The sequence below is a fragment of the Saccopteryx bilineata genome, chromosome 5 (genome assembly GCF_036850765.1).
Source record: "Saccopteryx bilineata isolate mSacBil1 chromosome 5, mSacBil1_pri_phased_curated, whole genome shotgun sequence".
In the NCBI taxonomy this organism is placed as follows: Eukaryota; Metazoa; Chordata; class Mammalia; order Chiroptera; family Emballonuridae; genus Saccopteryx; species Saccopteryx bilineata.
Genome location: NC_089494.1, coordinates 148922016 through 148939251, shown reverse-complemented (window position 1 = coordinate 148939251; position 17236 = coordinate 148922016). Strand labels below are relative to the sequence as shown.

General features: G+C 44.6%; 1 protein-coding gene across 7 annotated transcripts in view; it reads left to right on the top strand.

Moving 5' to 3' along the window:
- The first annotated feature begins 1481 nt into the window (after window positions 1-1481).
- Window positions 1482-17236, top strand: part of SFMBT2 (Scm like with four mbt domains 2) — a 251723-nt gene continuing 235968 nt past the window's right edge. For 3 of the 7 annotated variants that reach the window (XM_066279376.1, XM_066279375.1, XM_066279369.1), the window contains exon 1: window positions 1899-2047. The gene's annotated coding sequence lies outside the window, so the exon portion shown is untranslated. Of the gene's footprint in view, window positions 1596-1898; window positions 2048-2424; window positions 2519-4581; window positions 4990-17236 lie in introns of those variants that run through there. The other 4 variants (XM_066279370.1, XM_066279371.1, XM_066279374.1 and 1 more) reach the window with 3 other exon arrangements.

Genomic DNA, 17236 nt, shown 5'->3' with positions numbered 1-17236 from the left:
AATGAGCAGCGACGCAATGCAGTTGGTTTGAAGAGTCTTGGCCTTCAGTGGCGCTCAAATTAAAAAGCTCGGGGCTTCAGCGTGCTGTCTCCAAGAGGAGGGGCTCGGGAAGGTGAAGGAGAAGCAGGCTTAGGCTAGAGTTTGAACTGGGTGAGTTGAGTGACTTTTCTGGGTCTCCAGGTGATACCGCAGATGGAGGTGTGACAGGAAGGCGTTTTATACGTAGTAAAGTGCTCTCCAAGACGTAAGAAAATACGGTTTTCCCAGTGTGCAAGGGTCTCACTACTTCCGACGCCGCAAAGGACTCCGAACTCGGCGGTGGATGTCCTTGCAGAGGTCGATCCCCCGACGTCGAGGCTTGGCGACAGCCGCTCTGGCCCCGCGGCTCTTCTACATCAGTAGGGGCCCCGCCGTCCGGGAAAGAACCCACGTGGCAGGACTGCGGCCGGTCTTGTGCGCGGTCATTCTGCCTCGCTGATTCCATTCCTGGGTCTCTGCCCTGTCTCCCGTCCTTCCCAGCGTCCTCCTCTCCTCCCCGGATCTCACTTGCAAGACCTTCCAGGTCCGGGAAGACTTGCTGGGGCGGCAGAGCGAGGGAGGGTGGGAGGAGCCGCGAACGCACCCGAGTCCCGGGGACCGCGCGGTCCTCTTGAACCTCCCGGGCCTGGGCGGAGTACGGCTTTAGGGGTTCGTAGGAAAGAGATTGACACAGAATTGGGAGACTTTGGAAGATTTTATCCCCAGTGGCAATAGAGCAAAACCATTTAAGAAATGTATCCGTTGTCTATTTCCCAGGGAAATAAATTACAGACTCCAACGAGCATCTTCGTGCTCTTCAGTACAGCGAAGCCCACTTTCGGAAGTTCTTGTTCTTGCTCACTCAGGCGTCACCAGCTTTTCCAAATTGGGGATATTTCTTTCGTTCAGTCTCTGTCCAGCCATTGCGCGTGAGGTCGGGGGAGTTTCTCTTTGTCCTTATCCCACGCCCCACGCAAGGAGCTGGGACGCACACACGCCGGCTGGACCCCTTGCTCTGCGCGCAAGTGCGCTGCCTCTTATTCACTCCAACAGTCGCGGAGGGCCACGGTAACTCGAGCAGGATTCTGTTCCCCCCCTACAATAGCCAGCCCAGGATAGGTGTTGTCTTTGGACACCTAGGCCCGGGCACTGCCCCAGGAGACGCCGTGGCGACCCTTTTACCTGCGTCCTGCCCAGCCTTGCCAGATTGCAGCAGCAAGCTCGCCCAAGCAACCCCAACTTAATATTCTTTCCCTTGGGACACGTTTCCTTGTAAAACCTGTCCCCGGCCCCCTCCCGCCATCGCTTTGGGGCCAGGAAACATTTTAATTTCCATAGAAAAGGCGTAATTTAAGTGCAGGGTGGGGCGCAGTGGGCGGGGCAAAGGTAGCTCAGGGCATTGAATTTTTTTCCTGTCCAAAGGAACTATCTGCGGATAAAGCGCAAAATTTGTGTTCTTGGTCGACAGAGGGATTGCGTACGGAGAAAATAGAATCCATCGAGACGCCGAGTGTGCTCAGATTTCTCTGCAGATGTGTTTGCGGAAAAGCCTGTGATGTGAACTTTCCGCAGATTGTGTATGGAGGGAGCTCAAGGCTAGGAGGAAGGGGAGCGGGCCGGGGAGGGGGCTGTGTTATTGTAAAATGTGCGTGTGCGTGTGCGTGTGTGTGTGTGTGTGTTGTGCCCAAGCGCGAGGGCAGAGGAAGGAGTGGAGAACGTCCCACAGGCTAATTGGTTTAAGACATTCTGCAAACGCTGGAAAAGGTCGTTGAAGGAGTTCGCTGCACACACACACAAAATAATAATCTTAAAAAAGAGTGCCGGGCATGCGCACAGAGAGGATGCCATATTGGAATGAGGCTGTAGAGGGAGTCGGAAGACCCGAGCGGGCGTGCGAGGGAGGCGGCGGGCGGGGAGCGAGCGAGGGAGAGCGAGCGGGAGCTAGGCAGCTCGTGCGAGTGAGGCCGGCGTCCTCGCCAGCGGCGCCTGGGGCCTTAGTCCACGCGGAGGGGAGGACGAACTTCACCAGGTAGGACCCCGCGCCAGCCGCGGTCCCCGCGCCCAGCCTGCTCCTCCCGCAGACCGCCGGCCCGCAGGTTGAGTGCGCCGGTCAGTTTTTTTTTTTTTTTTTTTCAGCTTAGAAAAAAAGGGAAACTCAAGGTAGCCTGGGGTAGGGGGCTGGAGGAAGGGTTGCTGAGGAAGAGGAGCGAAAAGGCAGGGGGAGAAAGCGACAGCACTTGAGCAGAGCCCCAAACTCCGCTCTACGCTCCGGATTGTCATTTTTGCTTCCTCTGTCCCCTTCCCCCTCGTCTCTCGGCTTTGAAAAGCCCGGCCTTCCGGGACTCCGTCCGTAGTTGTAAAGTGCCCTCCGCCGTGGATGCGAGTTGTCCCTTCTCGCCGCCCGCCTTCCTCATTTGCGCTCCTTTTAGCGACGCAGCCACCCTGGCTACCCCGCGCACCTCCGTCTCCTCCTCGCCGGGGTCTCTTTCTTCTTTCTGGGGTGTGTGTGTGCTGGCGCGGACGAGATGGTGGGGTGAGGACTGAAAACCATCCAGGAGGTGAAAAAATCGAAACACATTCAGAATCACCCCTTGGAAACATTTGCCTGTGCAACTGAAATGAAATTAGCAGTAGTTTCGGAACATGCTCCGGCATGGATGATCTTTTTGTTCTTTTCTTTTTTTTTTCTTTAAAGTAATATCCTGTCACTTGGGGCTTTCCTGTTGTCTACTGTCATATGACCTTTTAAAAGCACTAATCTGATCTAGCTTTGCAGTTATTTTAAAAATTGTGTGTATGTGTGTTCTGTCTCTGTGTGTGTAAAATCCACCAAAATACCCAAAACAAAACTGTTAACAACTGCTAGATATACTTACTGATATTGACGCGGGAATTGAGCCGGGGAAGGGGGAGTCCTGGGAGTGGGAAGTGGTTGATACTGGTGGCCGGACGCGCGTCCAGTGCCGGGTCGGTGCTTCAGGCACTCACGTTTTCTGGAAGCTCTACAACTGCGGGGAAGAAGTGTTTAGAAACCGTGCCAGTTCCAATATGGCGGGCTAAGGTGGTTTTAAAAACTGAAAATAAAGGGTTTGAAGTGGGAAAAAACCCCACTGGAGTTGCCATCCCTTAGTTTTGATTCTCTTTGGCTACTCCAGGAGCTGCTTTAGCGAATTAAGTGGGAAAAAGGAGAGGAAATTAGCTACCTTCGTTTTTTCCAAGGATAAAGTCTGCAAGTCCAGTTCATTGCTAGAAGGGAAATGGGTGTCGCTGATTGGGACTGGGGCAACCAAATACATCGGCTGTGTGATTTTGGATCAGGGTGTATACCTGTGATTGCATTTGGGGGGTGTCAAAGAGACCCGCCCCTAATGTGTGTGTGCATGCATCTTGGAACCTGATCCTGCCATGATTTGACGTGACAGACTGCTGACACGTGGTGCAAAATACATGAGGGCAGAAGGAATGATTTATTTCGGCTTTTTTCTGAGAACAGCTCTCGCGCTCGCTTTGTCTCTCTGTATGCTGGATCCGGTATGGTAAAGCCCTGAGTAGGTGGAGCGAGGAGGTGATATTTAAAAGGACTTATTAAAAGGTCCAGGGTGCAATCTGGCTACCGACGCTTGTGGGGTTTTCTGTGTGTGCATGGGAGCGCGCTGCACTTACCGGTGGCTCCTAATACCCTTCGTGCCACAGTAGAGTGGGATGTGGGGGGGCAGAGGCTGCGGACTGGGAAGGGTGCAAGTGGAACGGCCGAAAAGCCGGGGCACTCGGACCTCCGCCAAAAAACGTGTACGATTGAGGCGAGGAGTTGCTTTGAAGTTGCGCTGTAAGGAAGGTGGGGTGGGGAAAGCGTTCTTGGAAGAAAGTGTCTCTTGTCCAGGCTTCCTGGACCCACGCGTGCCGTCCTTCCAGCTAGTGGGCAGGGCTGTCGTCTTAGGGGTTGAGTGGGCGGCGAGGTACCCAGGAAAGGCGGGCGTCTGGGGCCCGGTAGCGTGTGGGACTGGAGTTTGGGGGCAAAGTCGGAGGCTGTGAGGGAAAGCTAGCAAACCCAAGCTCGCTTAGTTGTGAACAGGGGTTCCCAACAGGGGTCGCCAGTGGACAAGACGCAGCTGCTGAGCGGAGATTGCACGAAAGTGGCAGCGAGGGGGACCCAGGGGTCGCGGGCCGGGCAGCCGCCGTGCATGGTCCCCGGGGCCTGACTTTGGCATGTCCAGGGGACCTTTTTGGGCTGGTGAACCTGATGGCCCATCAGCCAAGTGCATCGAGACGTTCATAAATCGTAGTGTTGGCTAGGTTTGCAGTTAACGCAGTAACGTGGTTTTTGGGCATTTGCCGTGGCCTAGAGGGGAAATCGATAGAATCATCTTGATCTTCACACTTAGACGTCGCGCCGTCGGAGAGGCCTGCCCTTCGCAGTGTCCTGTGAGCGGCGGTCTCTTACCGGTGACTCACTGGGTGAGCGTCACTAGGATTGGAGAACCTGCGGGAGATTGACCCTCTCACATGGGTGGCTAGGATGAGCCAAGGGCGACACTTCAGCTAAGACGACGCCTTCCGCCTCGCGGGACGGAGCGTGCGGCGCGTCCCCGGAGCTTTCAGCCGGTGCTGTTGGTGCGTCCTCTCGGGGACAGCTCTCCCAGGGGCTTCGCTGAAGTGGAAACCAACCTAAAATGGCTCTGTGCTTGTAAACTGCAGTTTCAGCCAGGAACCCCTCCCCTCCTCCCCCCTGACGTCGCTGCTGACAAACGCACAATTCTCTTCAGCGCCTCGACACCAGCGATTTTGCTCCGAGCTTTGCCGTGGAAGTGAACGTACAATCGTTTACAAAGAACATTCCACAAGATTTTCGAAGGGCCCAAGCTTCCCTTTATTGTGAGAAGCAGCAGAGCAGCCCGGCAGACCACCGCTGTGGACCCGGGGGCGAGGAGGGAGACTGAGCGCCCCGGCGGCCTGGGGCTGGGGAACTCGACGGTGAGAAACGGAGGGAGGTGCCCTGGGGGTGTGGAAGGTGGCCGTGCGCAGCGATCGCCACCCCCCGGGGCGCCCGTCCCTGATGGCGTTTGTGGCGTCGGGAGTAAGGAGGCTATTCCGGGAAGCCTGGGAAACGGTTCCCAAACTTCTGGAGACCTGTTTGCAGTTTCGCTTTCGGAATTTTCGGGATCTGTGGGTTTCTGGAGTTGGGTGGGATTTCAGGAAAGGCAGGGCACCAAGGGCTGGCCCTGCGCATACTAGGTTTCCTTTCGGTGCAGTAGTCAAACTTGTCACCCCCTCGGGCGTCCCCTGCTTTGCCTCCCTGGACCTCGCGAGTGTGTTTGAGGGTCTCTGGCTCCCGGCCCCCCGCCCGCGGTCCCGGTACCGGAGACCGCTGTCCCTGCGCTATGTTTTGTCAGCCGCACTGCCCGGGCGGATCCGCTCCCACTGGTTGGAAACCGCTTTAGACGAGGGGAGACCTTACCTGAATCCGGATCCATCGACGTTGCCCTCCACTTTCTCTCACCCTTTCCTCCCTTGCGCCATAGCCAAGAGACCTGGGGGACCGATTGGCGTGTCTACACCAAGCAAATGGATCTATGTTTTTACCAGGTCGGAGAAAATGAAAAACAACAACAACAAACCCAAACAAAAAACAGGTTTAAATTCGGCCGCATTTCTTGGGGAGGCAGTTGGGGTTGGGGAGAAAGATTGAGTTTGTTAAATGGGGGAGGGAAGAGGCAATGGTAGTCAGAAGCAATTGTTGGCCAGGCTGTCCTTTGAGATAGGAGATCTGCTACTTTCTTCCTGCTAAGCATTAAATTTGTACACACTCTACTTACTCCCTTCCATAAATAGATACTGTCTCTGATTTTTACCTTAGTTCGTTGCTGGGACCAAGCAGCCTACCTGAAAACGGTGGGGGGAGGGGCGCAGGGACACACGCTCCTGCACACCAGAAACCCTCCAGTCCCCTACCAAAGTTTGTACTGTGTGTAGAACCTCTTCCCCCGCCAATGTAAACCACTGCCCAGTGGCAGGGCAATTTAACAGCCCCTACTCTCTAGAGAGTGCCACCAACCAACCTATTTTGAAGGAGTGTTGTTCTCCAAGTGACAGCTGAGCCCTGCTGGTGGTGAGAACTCATTTCCCATTTCCCATTAGGATTCATGCAACCTTGAATCTCAAAGAGGCTATCCTGCCAGGACACGAATTTCAATAATGATGGAGCCCTTTGTGAGAGAGCTTTTCTTGCAGAAAATTAGAACTAATTAAAAAAAAACCCATTTTAGATATAAACTACTAGCTTTATGATTCTTGACTTAATAAAAAGAAGCCAGCCTAAGTTCCTGAAGAAAGTGGAAAGCCTTAGTGATCTCAGGATTGGCCTCTCCTCTTTCTTCTATTTTATCACAAGACCTTCCTTTGGCTGCCCTAGGAGTACTGAAACATTTTATCAAATCCCATTTCTGCCGCTTTAGCTGAGGTGGCATTTTCCACTTTCCACATGCCAGTGTCCCTAAAGGACTTGCCCAACCTGAGAAGAAATGCTGAATGACAGGAACACTGCTCTGAGCTGTAAGTGAATGAAGTTTCCATTTAATTGATGGCAGTTCTTTTGGGATTTAAGAGGCCTCTGCCATAAAAATGCAGACTCTGCAGGGCCTCCACTTAGGCTGCAAGTTTTTGTCAGGATATCAAAGTGAAAGAGTTCTTTTTAAAAGAATTTTAACAACAATTGTGTGTTGTGAGATTTGAGTTACCTCCAGTTTTAGTATTCTAAGTTTGGACATTTCTCTCTTAGTATTGCACTATTTAGAATATGTGGAGTAATAATGTAGTGATCATAAAGAATTTGGAAAACATTCTTCTACCAAAATGAAATTAGAATCAGTAAATCAAAACACATGTTGTGTTTTTTCTAACTGTTCTTGCATCTAGGTGCCACCGGGAATCTCCAGTTTGGGAGTTGTGAAGAAGGAAACTTTATTCAGTGTAAAACAGCTCAGGTGTGATACCTCCTGCTGTGAAACACAGGGCTGTCAGGCAACCTGGGGCCACACCCTCTGATTAGACAGCTTTGCTCTGCTCCTTGCTGGTGTGGTCTGCTTTGTTGTAGAGTCAGGTGTTTAAGCTCAGCAAAAACCAGTCAGTTTTAGGTGGAAAGGAAAAGTACACTACCAAAGCCATAGGGTGCTGACTTATAAACAGAAGTCCCTGTTCCCTGATTGGTCCATCCTAATGCAAATAAGGACTCCAAATCTTTGAAATTTGTTTGGTACAAAAGGCACTGTCCTGATTGATCAGAATAGAGCTGCTCTGATGGGTCAGTGAATAAGGAGATGGTGATATAGCTGCACAGGTACAATTGGATGGGGAAATCCTCAATCCTACTGGTTGAAATAGGATTCTAGGAACTTCTTTGTAAGTCCTGGCTCAGATGGCAGAAACAGTATAGGCAGGCAGTACAGTCAGAGGCAGGTAGTTCAGTGCTGGCGTCTCCCTGAAGTGCATTTGTAGGAGAGGTCCTTGTATAGAAATGGCTGCTGGGCCCTGCTTTTTTTTTTTTTTTTTTTTACAACTTAAGCCCAGTTAGCCACCAGGAGCCCTTCTTAGTAGTTATCTTTCTCAGGGTCCACAAAACTTATTTTTCTCCTTTTACAAGTAAAAAAAATTGGGGGAAATTATGCTTGTCACAACAAACCAAGTCAAGCAGAACATTCAGTGTGGTGATCCAGGATCTAACAAATATTTTGTAATGAAGATTTCTGATAGACAAGGAGAGAAGACAGGATCAGTAGGCATGGCTTCTGGCTTCAGAGCTGTTTCTCTCTACTTGTGTCATGTTGGAGCAATTCCGTCAGCTGTCTGAGCCTCATCTTCCCTATCTACAGAAGAAATGCATTGAACTGTAGTCTCACTCAAAGATCATTGTGCTGCTCTTGGGGAAATCTGTGATTCACCACATCTATGCAGGCATGGCCAAGTGATTCATCTTTGACTCATGTCCACAAAGTATAATGGAAATGCTGCTACTGGCCTTGGCTAACAGTGGCTTGGGATGATATTTGTGAACTAATTAATGGGTTGTAGTTCACTGTGCAGAGTGCTAGCTCCACCTGGGGTCATGTTTTTATTCCTGCTCTCAAAAAGGGAGGCATAGAAAAGATTGAAGCACACACAAATGTAGCCTTCACAAGGAACCCCAGTAAAATGCATGGACTGAGTTAGGTCAACGTATCTTTGTATGCAAGCCAGCAGAATATCTGTGTGAGTTTGCTCTAATTAATTCCTAGAACTAGAAAGGACCATTCCAAGTAGCCCTTCACATACCAGCATCCCAACAGAGTGAGTGAGTAGACCTATAGACCTCATTCACTAATAATTATAGTGGGGGTGGATGACTGCAGCTTCTTGGTGTCCCAGTAAGCAAAAGAATCAGGTCTGACTTTCCATTTTCTATTTCTTCTCTTTATGTTGGTCCACTAAAGCTGTATTTCCTCACAATTCATAAGAAAAAATGATCTTGTTGGCTAAAACAAGTGCTGGCTGTGCTGAACTCAGTGTAAACTACATGTTTATAGACAGGACTGTATAATGTAAGTAAGGGAAGATAGCCAACTTTGAGCTTGCAGTATAACAAGGAATGTTACATGATTTATATGAAATTACCAAATAAAATTTTTAGGAATTGACTTTGAATAACCAGTTCAGCAGCACTCTTATTAGAAGATGCCACCACCATACTCCCCATCGGTTAGCCTGGAAAGAATTTCAAAAAATGATAATATTTCACCATACATTGAGAGTTAGGGTCCCTTGTGTTATTGATAAGATGACAATTACTAATCAAAACATTTTACTGTCTTATCACTTTTCCATTTTTGTGATAAGATAGATGTCTCTGACACTGACTAATGAAAAAATCCATTGTGCTTTTCGGTTTCATTCTTTTTTATTTTATTAAAAACAAAAACAACACAATTTGGTAGATATAGTACTTCTTAAAGCATTTGGTGAATTCTGCAAAGTAGGGCAGACGATGTCAGCAGTTGTGACTACAGAAGAGGGATTTGGAACTGGTGACACTTAGGAAGGTAGAACAGATTTTTATCCTGAGATTTTTTTCCCCCTGAAGTTTTATTGGCTAAGAAAAGATCTTAGACTTATTAAAGTATACCTTCTCCACTTTCTCCTAAATTTGGCAAGTTGCTGCTGCTGCTGTTGCCCATTTTAGTCAAAACTGAAGTTTGAATGACACAGCACTTTAAGGTAAATATAAGAAAATTCCAAGTGCAAGATTCCAGTCTCATTTTTAGTATAATTTAAATAGGTGTTCATTTAAAAACTGGACACTTGGACCTGTATGTCTTGAGATTAATGGTGAAAGACTTGTAGAATTAATTAGATTTGGAATTACCTTGATTAGACATCTATTGTGTGCCAGTCGCTCTTATTGCTTTGTATTTCATTTACTTGCTGAGAGTGTTTATCCACCCCCATTTTACAGATGAGGAGAATGAGGCTTTAGAGAGTTTGAGTAACTCCTAGTCTTATATTGTCTTGAAACTGTAGCTTCAGTATAGAGGTTATTCACTATGTGTGTTATCCTGTGACTGCCGCTATAAGTACATTCTCTTATTTAATCTTTGTAGGTGAGTGCTCTTATCTTTATTTTATTAATGAAGAGATTGAGTCTTTTGAAAGGCTATACAAGATCATCCAAGTTGGAGTTTTCTTTGTATTTGATTTAAAATGAAGTAAGACTAGAGTGTTTTCTTTTTGCATTTAGGTCAGGTGGCTGGCCATGAGAGAACAGAGCTTTTAAAGGAAGCTTAAATCACTGTTTTTAAATGTACTAGGTGTCCCTGGGTTGGGATAGAAAATTGTTCACTGTCATGTAAATTGACCAGTAAAGATTTGGAAAGTGTTAAATTTTGAAATTTCATTTTAATTAAAGAATAATTGGTTTTCATATAAATCAGTTTCCTTTCCCCCCCTCCTCTGCAAGAGGCTACCACACTAATGTAGGCAAGAATAAGTTTTATATATTCTCAAGTTGTGGAAGAAGTGGGGAGTGGAAATCAAAAAGACACTGTGGAAAGCGGGGGAGGAGAGCTAGGATTTTCTCTTCTGAATAGTTTTGGCCACTCATGAGCAGTCTTTTAAATTTACATTAAGATTTCGGTCTTTTATTAGGTTATATTCTATCTTGTAGAAAACTCCAGACAGATTCCAGAAGCTGCCCTTTATGGAAGACCTAACTAAGCACTGTCTGTCTGTGCCCCTTTCGGGCTCATCACCTGGTTGTAAACTCCTCTCCTTACGCAGCTTGAAGCTGGCAAGTCAAATGAATAAGCTAATTATATGAACAGAAATTAATTTCACTTCCTTTAGAGCATGGGAGAAAACACCAAGTTTTGCCAAATCGAACTCGTTGATTTTCTCAAATATTAATTGGCTTTGGCATTATTTGAGAAAGTGCGCTAAATATAGGGTAGATAAACTATAGCCTGATGGTTAGAGTGAACCAGTGGCTCAGAGCGTTTTGTGTGACCTTGTCTAAGTCATTTTCTTTCAATCTTCAACTTCCCATTTTTGATATTTCTTGTGATGAATGGCAGGATAGAATTCTTGCTGGATACAAATGTACCTGGAAAGTCTGCTTTAAAAAGTAGAAGGCATGTTTACTTTTACAGCTTTGTGACAAATAAATTATCTTTTTGTTAGAGAAAAAAAAATCTGACTTGTACAAGGTGCATCCTAACAGTTGGAGAGGAAGCTTTGTGCTTGCAGTCATTTCTCTTTTCCCATCTCCACCTTCGAAAGGATATTTCTCTCTCTTTTTTTAATGTTATATACTCAGTAATAGTCATTTTGTCTGTGTAGTAAGTAAAAATACTTCTTAGGCATGCTTCGAAAAGGTGATCTGTCATTTGATATAAACGGATGCCTCTTGGTGCATGACATAGGTTGTAGTTTTTCAATGAAAAAAGATTTATAAAAGACTGTTCTAAACAGCTTTCCAGTTGGTTCTCTGTCTGAAAGAGATGCATTGCTTCTTGAGCATTGTGGAGAGCTTGGAAAATGTTCCACAGAACAAGTGGAGACAGGGACAGGAAACGGCAGGGGCACGGAGGGAAGCGCATGCTGCCAAAACTTAGGTTGGATTCCTGAAGTATTTTCTGCAGGCAAGAAACTGAATTTGCCTGTCTGAGGGCAGAGAAGTGGAAAAGAGGAACCCTGGAATGGAGATTCCTGGGAGGAAGGGGAGAGTGGACCTGCCGATAATAGTTTACCTGCACATGTGCGATTGGGAGGACAGAGGTCATGAGGACAATGAGAAATCCTGAGGGCAAATGTTTCCTTTTCCAGACAGTCTACTTTAAAAAAGAATCATTTTTCATTGATGTGTGAGAGAGAGAGAGAGAGAGAGAGAGAGAGAAAGAAAGAGAGAGGGGATGGGAAAGAGAGAGAGAGGAGAGAGAGAAACATTGACTGGTTGTTCTACTTAGTTGTACATTCAGTTGTTGCTTCTCATATGTGCCTGGACTGGGGCTCAAACCCGCGACCTCTGGGAGTCAGGATATGCTATACCCATTGAACCACCTGGCTAGGGCTGACAGTCTACTTGTTTTATTAATATTGTTGATATTAACTCGTTCAGTTAAACTTCATCTGCTTTTAATGATACTTTTCCATAATATTCAATACATAGTCTTTTATTGGTCAGTGAATAAGCAACAGATGTAAAATTGCGACTCTAACTTCTAGCTTTAAGTTGAAGGCTGTAGAATGCATTCTCTTTTGCTCATTTGGCCTAAGGCTGATTTGCTAAGATTTCTGCGGACATGTCAGCCTGATTTGGGTCATTGAACCCTGCAGCCCTTCTTGTCCTGCACATTTTGTCTTGGTTCTTCTTTGCAATTCACAGCCTTAATTTTCCACTTGGTCTAATTAAGAGGATTTTAAAGTTTTGAGTGTGTAAAAAAGCTGGTGTGAGAGATTTACCTTTCCAGGATTTTGATATTTGTTTTCGTGGGTGATGTTTCAGATACTATTTGATGGGAGGTGAGATTCCACAGGAATTGGTGCTTTATGCAGGCACTTCCTAAGCAGGAGCTTTCCTAGCTGAGCTGAGGGCAAGGAGGAGGCTATAAGGGAGACCTAGACTGTTCTGAGTACCATCAAGGTCCCTGTGCTAATTAAATGGAAAACGAAAGCTAGGCAGAATGCTGCTGGTGATGGTTCATAGTGAAGCTGACATTTCTGAGATGCTTCAGGGACTCACAAGTGGCATAGCCAATCCCTGCCAGTGTGCCTCTCTGATTTTAGGCAAGACGATGTCAACAGTTGAATGCCATCTTTTAAATAAAAGCTGATGGATGTGGAGCAGCTTCTTTGTTTCTCTGTTCTCCTCTCTGCTGGTCCATTCTCATAGCACCATTCCTGCGAAGCAGGCAGCTCTGGAATCAAACATCCAGGCACAGTTCTCCAGGCTGCTGCTCTGTCGGCATGCAGGGGAGTGGCTCTAGGGGGCATCACTGAGTATTTGGAGCCTGGAGTTTTGGCCCCTGTCATTCTTTGTCTTTAAACTAACTTAAATATACTTTACAGCTAGCTGTAAAGTCCAGACACCCTCTTCCCTTTGTCAGCCCTCTGCTATTATGAACCAGAGAGGCTCAGCGCAGTTTATTTAAGTCTTGAGTAGCCAGCTGGGCATTTTGGGCCCAACTCACCTCTTTCATGAAAGTTTTTGGGACCCAGCTCAGACCATGTAGATATTTCCCTTTTCAAGTCTCTTCCATTTGAGTGAATGCCTTATTATTCTTCCCCTACTATACGCAGTTAGTTTTAACAAAGAAGGTCAGTGAAAACCCAGATTCCCAGCAATGTTTGAATGGGAGGTATGACTTCACAAGGTTTTCAGAACGGTTGCTGTGGTTTTCAGATGAGAACAGTGTTGCTTGTGGTGGTTAAAAGGCCAGAGCATATTCCATAAGTGATAGCTGAATGCAGGTCTTCTGCTACCCCCTGCTGGTTTGGTTACAGGTCCCACATTTTTTACTAACCAGAATGAATTAGGGTGTTTTTATTGACTTTTGCATGATTGGTGGTTGGATTCCAGTAGAGTGAACTACTTTCATACAGTTAAATTATATAATTTATAAAATTTGATTTATGCCCAGTTTTATGGTTATATCTGTGCCGTAAACACCTAAAAGGATTTAGTTGGGCATTTAAGGCCTCATCCTTCTTTATAGTAAATCAGTAGTTAATAAAGGCATAAATAATTTGTAGGTAGATAGTATATACAGAAATGAACTTTCAGGGTGGTGCACAGCTAGTTTGCACTTGGACTGGCTTTTCTCTTTTCAGCACACAATATGGAATAGTCTTGTTTTTCTCATGCCCATTTTGAACAACTGATTTAGCTCACCTTCTACTTTTGAGTAATACATGCCCTTTGATTGGGGAGGTGAAGAGGTGACAGTTAAAACCATGAATTAGAAGACACGGTATATTACTGTGGGAACAGGAGGCTGCCGCCAGCCCTGGAATTTACTCCTTGACTGCCTATTATCCCCAACATATCTTATTTCCCAGTTATTGAGGAATGAACCTGATTGTAAAAAATTAGCATTTCTTATGCTGGGGCAGCAATTTGTGTTAGATTTCAATCTGTTTAGAGTGAAAATCAGTGAAGCCTGGTTGAGAAATGGCCGGTAAATTGCTGTCCTAATCAAGGTAAATCAAGCCCCGAGCATATGGAGGATGGCAGAATTCCATGAGCTCAGTGCCCCAAACAATCAGTCCCTCTCCTTGATGATGGAATCAGGCAGGGCCTGTGTTTTACACAGTCTGAGAGTTGGCTGGTAGGAGTTGGGGGGAGATGGGCTTAGTCAGGCATTATTAGCAGAGTGATCTGGCTGACAGGATGAATAGAAGTAGAAGGAAGCTCTCTTCGATAATAGCACTTGGCACTTAACATTGCTTTTCATCTTCAGAGCCATTTACAAATATGGTTCTTACAGATACTTTTGTGATCCAAGGCTGTTATTTGCTTGTTGTTTTTTAGGAAGATGGAATGATTTGTTAAAGATCAGGTTTTGGTAAAAAATTTGGTTGTGCATCCTTCAGGATCCTCTGAGATTTTCCATTTTGAGTGAAATATTTTGAAAAGTGTTAGCTTAGATTAGGCGTCCTATGCTCATTTTAAATTCCTGGAGTGTGAAATGAGGCAGTTTTCTCTGTAATTTAGATAAGCTAGATTTCCAAGGGCAGCTAGAGTACGTTTGGAATTGCGTAGCTTCTAGTTTACAGCATCACATTTTATTTTCTATTGGACAGTATTCCCCTTTTTGAGTCATGTTAAAAAAAACCCAAATAACAGCAAACCTTTACCTATTTCAGAGTAGCAAGCGTGAAATTAGGAGCGTTATGTTATTAGTAAAATTGTGAGTTTCTTGAGCTCCTTTAAGGAAGATCAGTTTGGAAAGTCTAGATAATTGCATAATTTAAAATAAATGCAGCCCTGGCCGGAGAGCTCAGTTGATTAGAGTATTGTCCCAATATGGAAAGGTTATGAGTTTGATCCGTGGTCAAGGAACACACAGGAACAAATTGATGTTTCTGTCTGTCAGTCTCTCCTTTTCTCTCTCTCTAATCACTAAATAAATAAAAAAAATAAATGCAGCATTTCTTTCATCTCTATTATATAAACTAGAGTGAGTCCTTTTAAGTGGTAAACATTTGGGAGCTTGCCTTTCAATGGAGGGAGAGAAGAATGATTTTTAATGCTAAGGTAGCTTTGTTATTAGGTATGGTTTTGCTTTTTGTCCTGAGTTTGGATAATTGTTTTGAACTCTGGTCACACAATGGTAGTTTAACATCTGTTATGTTTGGTAAAAAAAAAAATCAAGATGAAAACATGGTATATTAGTCAGCACTGGCTTAATGAAAGATGAGAATTTATTGACTCATAACTGGAAATTTGAAGTTGAAGTTGGACACATCTTTATTTATAGCTTTGTATTTAAGAGATAGCTCTCTCTTAGAGTCTACAGTTGTCTAATCTCAGGGAAGAAACTAATTGTGTCTACTTAGGATGCTCAGTTCTGAACCAGTGACAGTAGGCAGATACCCCCAGCCCTTACATGTTGGAATATGGGAAATCCTTTCCTGTATAGTTGTAACAATCCCCGAGCAGAGACTTCCAGACATTCACATTGAGGCTTCCTCTTGGGCTGATTGACTCGCAGGTTTTTATACAGGGATCTCCAAAATCAACAGCCTTCACCTCTGTGCTCAAGGCTAAAGATGCCAATCAGCCTTTTAATTTTCTGCTCTTTTTTTTTTTTCTTTAATTATTTTTAAGTGAGAGAAAGGGAGATAATGAGAGAGACTCCTGTATGTGCCCTGACCAGAATCCACCCAACAACCCCGTCTTGGGCTGATGCTGGAATCAACTGAGCTATCCTTAGCACCTGAGACTGACGTGTTTGGACCAACCAAGCTATAGCTATCCTTAGTGCTGGGGCCCATGCTTGAGCTAGTCAAGCCACTGGCTGCAGGAGGGGAAGAGGGAGAGAAGCAGATGGTTGCTTCTCCTGTGTGCCCTGACCAGGAATTGAGACCAGTATGTCCATATGCCAGGCTGACACTGTCCACTGAGCCACTGGCCAAGGCCTAATTGCCTACTCTTAAATATGAGAAATCAGACTTCTGAGGAAGGCAGCTAATATAAAAAGTAGAGACAAAAACTATGATGAAGGAAAAATAACTTTTCTTATGAGGGAGTGAAAAAATATCTAAAAAAAAGAGGTCAGTTTTCAGGATATAATAGAAGATTTTGCATTCATGTAACAAGAATAGGATAAGACAGAAAAGGGAATATAATGAGAATTAGAGCTTTAAAAACAAGTTTTTTTTCAATTACAGTTGACACTCAATATTATATTAGTTTCAGCAGGTATATAGCATAGTTGTTAGACATTTAAATAATGTATTAAGTGATCCCTGGTACTTCACCTATCCACCTGGCACTATACATGGTTGTTACAGTATTATTGACTATAATCCCAATGCTGTATTTACATGCCCCTGACTATTTTCTCACTGCCAATTTGTATATCTTAGTCTCTTCACCTTTTTTACTCAGCCTCTGAACTTCCCTCCCAGCTGGCAGTCATCAGTTTGTTCTTTGCATCTATAAGTAAGTTTTTGTTTTGTTTATTTATTTTGTTTCTTTCATTCAAATATAAGTGAAATCATATGGTATTTGTCTATCTCTGTTGAACTTATTTCACTTAGCACAATAGCTGCTAGCTATATATGTTATTCCAAATGGCAAGATTTCATTCTTTTTTATGGCTTTTTTATGGCTAATATTGCATTGTATTTATGTACCACATGTTCTTTATCCAGTCATCTATTGGTGGACACTTAAGTTACTCTGTGTTTTGGCTATTGTAAATAGTGCTCTTAATATTTGCTTATATATTGAGGTGCTCTTATGTTGAGTGTGTAAATGTTTATAATGGTTATATTCTGTTGTATTGATCCCTTCATCATTGTGAAAGGTCCTTTTTTGTCTCTTGTTAGAGCATTTGTCTTAAAGTCTATTTTGCCTGATAGAAGTATTGCTACCCCAGCTTATTTTTTGTTTTCATTTGCATGAAATATCTTTTTCTAATCCTTTACTTTCAGTCTGTTTATTGATCTGAAAGCATATGGAAAGGTCTTATTTTCTTGTCCATTCAGCCACCTCATGTCTGTTGATTAAAGCATTTAATCCATTTACATTTAAACTAATTATTGATAGGTATGTAATTGTTGTCATTTTATTTATATTTTTGATCTTTCTTTTTTCTTCTTTTACTTTTAACATTTCTTATAATACTAGTTTAGAGGGGATGAACTTCTTTAGCTTTTTCCTGTCTGGGAAGTTATTTATTTGTCCTTTGATACTAAATGATGGCTTTGCTGGGTAGAGTAATCTTGGTTGTAATTTCTTGCATTTTATCACTTTAAATATTTTGTGTTGGTTCCTTCTGCCCTGAAAAGTTTCTGTTAAGAAATCAGCTGACAGTCTTATGGGAGCTGCCTTGTTGGTAACTAACTGCTTTTGTCTTGCAGCTAAGATACTTTTTTGTTTTTAATTTTGGACATTTTAATAATGATGTGTTTTGGGGTGGGCCTCTTTGGGTTCTTCTTGTTTGGGATTCTTTATGTTTCCTGGACTTAT